This window comes from Lipotes vexillifer, unplaced genomic scaffold (assembly GCF_000442215.2).
Source record: "Lipotes vexillifer unplaced genomic scaffold, Lipotes_vexillifer_v1.1 scaffold437, whole genome shotgun sequence".
In the NCBI taxonomy this organism is placed as follows: Eukaryota; Metazoa; Chordata; class Mammalia; order Artiodactyla; family Lipotidae; genus Lipotes; species Lipotes vexillifer.
The window spans coordinates 1,481,079-1,490,862 of record NW_006785990.1 but is presented as its reverse complement, the minus strand read 5'-3'; the positions used below and the strand labels follow the sequence as shown (position 1 = coordinate 1,490,862).

Sequence of the window (9,784 nt, the reverse complement as noted above, 5' to 3'; positions counted from 1 at the left end):
TACGTGGGCCTCTCACCGTTGTGGCCTCTCCCGTTGCAGAGCACAGGCTCCGGACGCGCAGGCTCAGTGGCCATGGCTCACGGGCCCAGCCGCTCCGCGGCATGCGGGATCCTCCCGGACCGGGGCACGAACCCGTATCCCCTGCATCGGCAGGCGGACTCTCAACCACTGCGCCACCAGGGAAGCCCAGTTTCTTAATTTATTTTTAAAACTTTATGATAATATTAGAGCAGAGAAAGCAGAGTAAAATAATGATTTGGATTATGAACTGTTTTACCTCAAAAGTACTAAAGAGTGATGTTGCCCTTTTAAAAATTCCTATGACAGTGACTGTGAAAGAGAATATAAAATACCTTCAAGTCAAAATATTAGACTTTTGAGTAGAAAAAAAGTAACAAATAAATAAGTATACATTTAATATTATCAAAAGAGAACAAAGTTAAAAAAAAATAGTTCTATTCTAAAGCAACACTTTTTGAAAGACTGCAGATCATCAGCGTAGGCTGGCTCGAAGCAGCATTTTTCAGAGTTAACTTCATGGAAGACTAATCCCTATAAAATATTGAAAGATAATGAGTTTCCACAGTCAATCAAGTTTGAGAAATGCTGGACTTAACACTAAACCAGTTTCTTCGCTGGTTACAAGCAGTACAACATAGTGCCTGGAGCCCGCTGGAGTCAGACTATCTGGGTTTCAATCCCTGCTCTTCCACCTCCTGGCCTAGCCACGAGATTTGGAACATGTTATTTCACTACTCTGGGTCTCAGGTTTCCCACCTGTTAAAAAAAAAAGGAGACAATTGCAAAGACAGATTTGTTGTAAAAATTAGAAAGATTAAAACATCTGGGGTTGAGATATAGGGATATATGTATATGTATAGCTGATTCACTTTGTTATAAAGCAGAAACTAACACACCTTTGTAAAGCAATTATACTACAATAAAGATGTTTAAAAAAAAATCTGGGGTTGTTAGAACAGAGCGTTAAATTAATAAGTGCTTGATAAATGTTAAATTAATAGTAGTAACATCATTTCCCTGAGCCTTTATCAACCTGATAAAAGTTGATGCTCATCATGAATCTCCAAGGAGTCAAGGGATATACCTAGTATGCAGTTTCCCAAACTTATATGATAGAACCCACTTTTCCACAGACCATCCCTCAAGACTGATTAATGTCTTTTAAAATCAAAACAAAACAAAGAAAAAACACTATGAGAAACAATAAAGAATTCCATCACTAAAATTAAATCTGTTTAAAACAAATACAAGTTTAGTGCTTCCCAGATGGTGAACACATCGAGGTGCAGGAAGGGTGGCATGTGGAAGAAGGCATGGGAAGCTCCACGCCCCTTCCCCCATACCTTGCCCTACACACCTCTTCCACTTGGCTATTCCTGAGTTTTATCCTTAATAAGCCAGTAATAGCTCCTTACAGATTCCAGCACATGGGTTCAGTGCCTGGAACCTGTACATGTAGTAGAATAGAGCATTGTTTTATTTTCCATTCTCACAGCCCTCAGTGGCTTCAAGTGATCACATCTCATCACAGTAGTCATTCAATTATCCAAGATACTATGTGGAACCTATTCATCATCACCCAGCCCGCAATCATTTGAATAAGGACATGAATGGTTTCCGTTATCAAGATACATCTATTTAAGTCTCGTATCTGTTGCATAGAAGTCAATATTCAAATGATGGTGTGTTTTCCGTTTGGTATTTATTGTGCCCATTTGACAAATTTACAGTCATTACCAGAGTGCTGATCATGCTACCCTTCCACTTGGAATTTTTTCTAAGCAGTATGTGTCAGGATCTTCAGAAATGCTTACAACCTTTGATCAAACAAATCAATTTCCAAGAATCTATACTATGGAAATAAATAAGAATACAAGACAAAACCTTAAATACACATATTGCATCATTGTTTAATATTGTGGAAAATTAGAAATACTAAAGAAGTCTAGGGAATTCCCTGGTGGTCCAGTGGTTAGGACTCAGAGCTCTCACTGCTGAGGGCCCAGGTTCCATCTCTGGTCCAGGAACTAAGATCCCGCAAGCCAAGTGGTGCAGCCATAAATAAATAAATAAGTCTAATTTTAGTGGAAGGATTAAACAAAGAGTGGTACATTACTTGCATTACACAGTCATTACAAATTATATTTGAAAGATTATGAATAATGCCATAAATAAATAAATAAGTCTAATAAATAAATAAAATAAATAAATAAATAAGTCTAATTTTAGTGGAATAAATAAATAAATAAGTCTAATTTTAAATAATAAATAAATAAATAAGTCTAATTTTAGTGGAAGGATTAAACAAAGAGTGGTACATTACTTGCATTACACAGTCATTACAAATTATATTTGAAAGATTATGAATAATGCTATGTGAAAAAGCAAGTTACTAGTTTATTTTTGTAGTATAAGCATAATTTTCTAAAACAAGCCAAGTAATCAAAATTTAAGACAAAAACTAAATCTAAAAATACACCAAGGACTTCCCTGGTGGTGCAATGGTTAAGAATCCGCCTGCCAATGTGTATTCTAGTCCGGGAAGATCCCACATGCTGCGGAGCAACTAAGCCCGTGCGCCACAACTACTGAGCCTGCGCTCTAGAGCCCGCGAGCCACAAACACTGAGCCCTCGTTCCACAACTACTGAAGTTCGTGTGCCTAGAGCCCGTGCTCTGCAACAAGAGAAGCCACCGCGATGAGAAGCTCGCGCACTGCAATGAAGAGTAGCCCCCGCTTGCCACAACTAGAGAAAGCCCGAAGGCAACAATGAAGACCCAACGCAGCCAAAAATAAATTAATTTTAAAAAATAATAATAATAAATAAATAAAAATACACCCAGTGACGTGGCACACAGCAGGCGGAGAGGACGTGCACATCCTCATTCCTTCCTTTCTCAACTCCATCTTCACGTTAGTGGCACTGGTAAAGTGGTTCAGTCGCCAACACGCAGCTGTTTGTGCGCAGGAGCTACACACTCTCCAGGTGACTGGCCAGGTGACAGTCACCCAGATCAAGGCTCATGTAGCCTCGTTGGAGGGCCTCACGCCAGAAGATCAGGTCCTGCTCCTGCAGGATGAGGCTACCCTGGGCCAGTGTGGGGTGGAGGCTGTGAGCACTCCGAGCACTCTGGAAGTAGCCAGCTGCATGTTTGGAGGTAAAGTCCATGGTTCCCTGACCCGTGCCAGGAAAGTAAGAGGTCAGATTCCCAAGGTGGCCAAACAAGAGAAAAAGAAAATGGGCCAGGCCAAGAAGCGTATGCAGTACAACCAGTGCTTTGTCAATGTTGTGCCCACTTTTGGCAAGAAGAAGGGCCCCAATGCCAACTCTTAAGTCCTTTGTAATCTTGGCTTTCTCTAATAAAGCCACTTAGCCCAATCCAAAAAAAAAACCCCAAAAACAAGAAACAAAAAATAAATAAATAAACAAACACCCAAATGTCAACTATGGTTGATTTGAGCCATAGGTGACCCTTCTTCCTACTTCTCTACATTTTCCAAGTTTTCTTTATGGAGTATGTCAATTTTGCTTAACTCTTACTTGATACCACTTGCCTTTGAGCTAAAGTTCTACTAGATGACAAAACAAAGCAAACTGGCCTAGTGGTCAAAGACGGGAAAAGTGTGAAATGTGATTTCTTTCAAAGGTTATTTATCGTTTTGTGAGAGGCAGAAATGGTTAAACATACAACGAAGTCATATTACCTGCTAGCAAAATTGTTCTTAGTTTGTACAATGAAATCACACACATCAGTATTTCTTAGTGTTCTGCAAAAACACCATGCATCATGATTCTAAGTATTTTGTGACCTGAGGAAGTCTGAAAGCATATTTAAAATATGCCAAATATTAATGTAGAGTAACCTTTGGTTTTAAGGCATATTGGGAGAGGTAAAACTCTCAGAATATTATTTTGTAACTTTATCAATTGATACATTTTCTAAATGTCCAAAAATAGACATTTAGCGAATTCCCTGGCGGTCCATCCGTAGGACTTGGCACTTTCACTGTTGTGGCCTAGGTTCAACCCCTGGTGCAGGAACTAAGATCCTGAAAGCTGCACGGCCTGGCCAAAAAAAACCACATTTAACATGTAGTATTTCAGGTTATACTTTATAACTTAAATATGGCTAAACTATTGCTGCAATATTACTAAATTTACATGCCTTTAAAGAGATCAAGAACTATTTATATTGCCATTCCCTCCTTTTGTGACTCAGAAAGTTTTACACTCCCTCTTAACCTGGCGTCTGCTGTGCAAAGGCCTGAAGACCTAATGATTTCTCACCCCAATATGGACTCAGGGTAACCTCTACCCATATGCCCACCCCTTAGAGACAAGTTTGTCAGGGCCAAAAAATCAAGTGAGCACCAATCGCCTCCACCCCTGCCTTCCTTCTTTCCCAGGGCTAAGCCTTGCCAAAAAGAAAACAGCCCCATGCTAGGGTTCTTTATGACATGCTGAGCAAAGGTCACAGACTGCTAAACACTGCCAAGTAGACCTGAAAACAATGAACTCATCTAGCTTTGCGCATAACCCAGAATCTCAGTCTGTCAGCACCAACGCATTTTTCCCACAAAATTAATAAAAATTTTGAGATTAGCTAAAATCACCATATTCTTACAATCATCCAAAATGTAAGCCCCTACGATTAATCCCTCTTTCCTGCTGCACTCTGATCTCATTTCTGCTCTGTACTGTCTCCCTCTTCGACCATCACACACCCTCCAATAGCTATACTTCCTGATAACCCTTTACACTGTTCCACTGCAAACAAATTCCCTAAACCCCAACCAATTTAAATTGGTTGCCAGCAGTCTTGCTCTCTAAACTAATCTGGGTGAGAGCTATTCTCTCCCACTCAGCAAACGTGAAGCATGGAAGTCATGCCTTGTTCACCATCACAGTTCTTTACCCTCAGATAAAGGTACGTCTTTTGAGGTTTAAGTCATCTGCTGCTACCTCTCTCTCCTTGTCATCCACTGGTCTCTTGGTCACTCTCCCACGTTCACTAAAGGCTTTGGAACCTGGTTCAAAATCTTTCCACCCCTTGCTCTGCCACCATTCTGAGCAACTCACTTCCTGTGTAGCTGACTCCTGTAAAATTCTAGCTCTACAGTTCCCTTATCTCAACTCCAGGAACCTTCACTTTCTCTCCACTTCAGAAACCCATTCCATAGCCAGATGTTGCATTCAGTCATAACCAGCAACTGCTCCTGTTTAATCTTAAAATCCAGTATCCAGTCTTGACCACTTATATCCCAGCAGCTACTTTCTGGTTTCATTTGTTCGCTACTGAGCCTAGACTCAATGGCCCAGAACTTGAAATGCTCTAACTACTGTCATTTCTTGCATCCTTACTCTGTCTGCCACACTGGCCTGTAAAACTCAATCCAAAATCAATCCAGTTGTTCAACTTGTCTGCTCAGCCCTTCAGGCTGGTGAGGCCTGAGAGAGGGGGGAAAATATCATCACACAACTATATATACCAGAGCCATGAAAAATTATTACAATTCCTTTAAGTAATCCCATTCAGTTAGCCCTCTCATTTCTCTCAATGAAATTCTCCCTTTCTCCTCAAACTCTCCCCTACAATCACCATCACCATCCTCTATAATCTCAGCTGATGAGGTGATCCCCCCACTTCACTGAAAAATTCATCAAGTGTGTTGATGCCCCAAATTCCTCACCTACCACCCAAACACTTTTCTCCATCTGCACCATCCTTTCTTTATTCCTACTTCAATGGAAACAATATTCCTATTCCTACTGAAACCTAGTATCCTCACTCTGTTCCCTCTACTCTTAAGGACAATGTTCAATCAGTCTCACATACCTCCTTCTTCCTGTATCATCAACTTCTCCGTTCCTTCTGACTCTTTCTGTTTAGCACATAAACATGCTGAACTTTCTCTCATCTTGATAGAATATGCCCTCTACCTATGATCCTGTATCTCTACAAGCTTTTTGAAAAGAATGCCTGCACTTACTGCTTCCACTCTCTCACAACTATTCACTCTAGTTCTCAGCAACCTGGCATTTATCTCTACCATGGAGATTCCACTGAAACTGTTCTATAGAAGATGATCCATCAGCTACTTGCTGCTCTGTCGTTATAGTAGCTGACCTGTTTTCTACATTTGACACTGCTGACCACTCTTTTCTTAAAACTTCTGTCTTCATTTAATGACATTTACTGAAAACCTACTTTATGATAAGAACTGTGGATAAAATGATGAACATGATGGTCTTAGTCCTCAAGAAACTTAAAATCGAGTTGGGGAAGCTTTTATGGTAATTCATACTCATATTTCAACCTCTCAGATCCTTCCTTCCTTTCTCTACTCAGCCCTTAGATTCTGACACTCCCCCAGGGCTCCTCTCTTGGCTCTTCTAACGTCCACCCCAGGATGACTGTATTTACATTATCTACTCACTGATGATGACAAAATTTACTTCTCTAGCTGGGAATCCTATCCGGAGTTCTGGACCCTTTTACTCTATGAAAAGATACTGGTACTTGGATATTTCACTATCTTGATAATATCCTTTGATACACAAAAGTTTTCAGTTTTGACGAAGTCCAATGTATCTATTTTTTCTTTGGCTATTTGTGCTTTTGGTGTCCTATTTAAGGAACTGCTGCCTAGTGTAAGATCATAAATATTTATACCTACATTTTTTCTAAGACTTTTACAGCTTCATCTCTTACAGTTAGCTCCTTAATCCACTGAAACCATAATTCTTGAAAGATAAGGATTTCAATGGCAGTATATGAAGGCTTACGAGTAAAAAGAGCTTTTTAAATTCTAAAACCATGGCTTTAAATATCACACCCCAAGGCATGAAAACTCTGCCTGCTGAGTTTATACTGTAAACTACAGCACAGAGGAAGTAGCAGGTGGTGACGTAAATGCAATTCTTCCCCAGCAATTTAGAGGACATAGAAATAGCTTAGATACAAGTTCAAAATTCTTACCTTCTGTCTCATCTGGGGCTAAGTCTCAGGGTGAGGAAGGGTGAGAAAGATCTCCAGTATGTTTGTGGGGAAGGGCCCAGAATAGAAGATAATTATGTTTCCCCTTCCCAAGTTATGGTCCAGGGAACCGCAAGCCTTTTAGCAAAAGCTTGCAACTAACACTACCTCAATGTAGTAGGGGAGCAATACCAATGACATGCCCAGACCACACTCCTGAAAAGCTACCTCAGAGTCCCAAGCATGCCAGCAAAATGTGGAAACCATTAGGAGTTTGCCTTGGGTCAGTGGGCCCAAAAGAGCCTGGGTTTAAGGAGGACCCAGCACACACAGACCCGCTGACCAGAGGCCATGGAAGCATCAGGGACATCAGCCTCAGATGCAGCAGAGCAGACAGGGCCACTCAAGATTAAGCCAGTACAAGGCACAACAAGGTAGTGGCCAAGGGCAGAGGATGGCACAAAGATGAGAGGCCACTTCCTCGATGCCAGAAAATATTATAAGGCTTCTCTATGAATACCTTCCACCCCAGAAAAAAAAAGGAGGGGATGTGAAAAAACTGAACATTTATCCAAAGGACTGATTATTTACCCAAGGGTCTGAGTAAACCTGGAATTAACTAATAAATTAGACCAGAAGGTACTGACTTTATCCTAAACTGGCAAGATTGTTTTCTATTACCCAGTAGAAATAAGAAGCTCCAGAGTTAAGGAAGTTTTAGTTATAGAGAAATAATGAAAGCTACATGTTTGCACATTGAAATTTGTAGTTTACAAAATTTATGCCCGTTACACTTGCAATTGGGTTTCTCACTGAACAAAAAGTGAAAAGGTAAAGCCCTTGCCGACATAATCTACCTCTCCAAAATCACACTGGTTTCTGTCCATTCCTAAAATATGTCGAGGTCTTTCCTCTCTCATGGCTTCTCCACATGCTGTTTCCTTCACTTGTACCCACAGCTCTTTATATAGGTTGCTCCAACTCAGCCTTTAGTTTCAATGTAAATGTTTCTTCCTTGAAAAGGGCTCTCTGGCCACCCTATCTAAAGCAGCACAGCACCCTGTTACTTCCTCTCTAGCACTCCTTGCAATCTAACTTCCCAAGCTCTGTCCTTGTCTGTCTTGTTCACTGCAGGCTCTGGTCAATAAGAGGTGCTTAATAAACAGTTCTATATGAATGAATGAATAATTAAGTAAAATGTGAGAGAGAAAATAAACCTTAAAATCTTCTAATAAATCTGAGTATTAAGGAGTTAAAAGATTTAAAGTAGACACCCACCACATTTTAATTTGGATATGAAAGTCAAATAAAAGACCATAAATAAGTTCCTATTTCCATTTTAAGAACAATGCAATTACAGAGTTTTACAAAGACAGTTATGTAAATTCATAGGGTGCCTTCTCCAGGCTAAAGCCATTTAAAACAGAAACACAAAACAGAAACAAATCCAACAAAGAATCAAGACAAGTTTCTTTTAAATTAAAATAAACAGGGACTTCCCTGGTGGTCCAGTGGTTAAGACTATGCCTTCCTATGCAGGGGGTATGGGTTCATCCCCTGGTCAGGGAGCTAAGATCCCACATTCCTCAGGGCCAAAAAACCAAAACATAAAACAGAAGCAATATTGTTACAAATTCAATAAAGACTTTAAAAATGGTCCACATCAAAAAAAAAAAAAAATCTTAAAAAAAAAATTAAAATAAATAAATAAAGTCCACAGGAATAAAAGTTAGCCTATAAAAACTGTGTAGAGGCTGTTTGAATATAATGGAAGGTGCTTCATACTTTTATGCTTCAATAATGTAAGATATCAATTCCTCCCATATGAATCTATAACTGTAATGCAACTTTAAGTAGAATACAAAAGGATCTTGTGTGTGTGTGTGTTTACAATGATCAATATTAGACATACTTAAATATGTAAATAACAACATAAGTTCCAGCTCTCCAAAGTGATGAGCAAGAGTCAAGCCAACTCATCCTATGAAAACAACTAAAAACACTAGGTGAAATATAAAAAACAAATCCTTAAAAGTCACTAAGCCATAACAAGATAGTAAGGAATTACCTAGTTAAAACTGTAAGAGAAAACCAGGAACCTAGAGTAAGTTAGCAATGGAGCTGCTTTTGATCTGAGGGCATTTGATCATAAGGGAAAATATAAATTTTTGTTTGATGATGTCATAGGGTATGAGGAACACAATTCAAAGCACAGGACCCACATAAAATGATGAGTCTAGTAAGAGAGTACCCCCGCAATCATCTGTAACCCTAAAGGGCAACACCCTCACACTAACAGTCATCTGAAAGTAAACCAGTCCCTGAAGTCCTATAACCAAGGTCTGCACTGTCTCATGGTCCCGGGAATTACAAACCTTGGATTAAGGTGGCACTTTGCCTGACCCCAGGCACCTATAGAATAAAACATAAAAAAATTAAAAGTTGCATAAAAAGAATAGGTAAGATACATAGAAGATAAAGTGAGAGATGATAGAACTGAGTAGAGACAGTATTTGAAGAGGTAACAGTTGAGAATGTCATAGAACTATGAAAGATCCCCATCTCTAGAATCAAAAATCACAAAGAATGAACATACAACAGAGGATATCAGTAAAGCCAATGAAATGGTCCTCTGAAGAGACACACCATCTGGTGAGCTGTCCCACCTGATCTCTTCCCATTTCTTCTCCTGCTTCTCCCCCTCCCCCCACAACACATATACTCACACTCCAGCGATACTGAACTATGACAGCGCTACCTAATTCATACCATTTTGACCAGGATTT

At 39.7% G+C, this 9,784-nt stretch overlaps 1 pseudogene; it reads left to right on the top strand.

Annotated features, from left to right (window-relative positions):
• LOC103071946 (40S ribosomal protein S30 pseudogene) overlaps positions 1–3,355 on the top strand; it is a 7,666-nt pseudogene extending 4,311 nt beyond the window's left edge.
• The last annotated feature ends 6,429 nt before the right edge of the window (positions 3,356–9,784 follow it).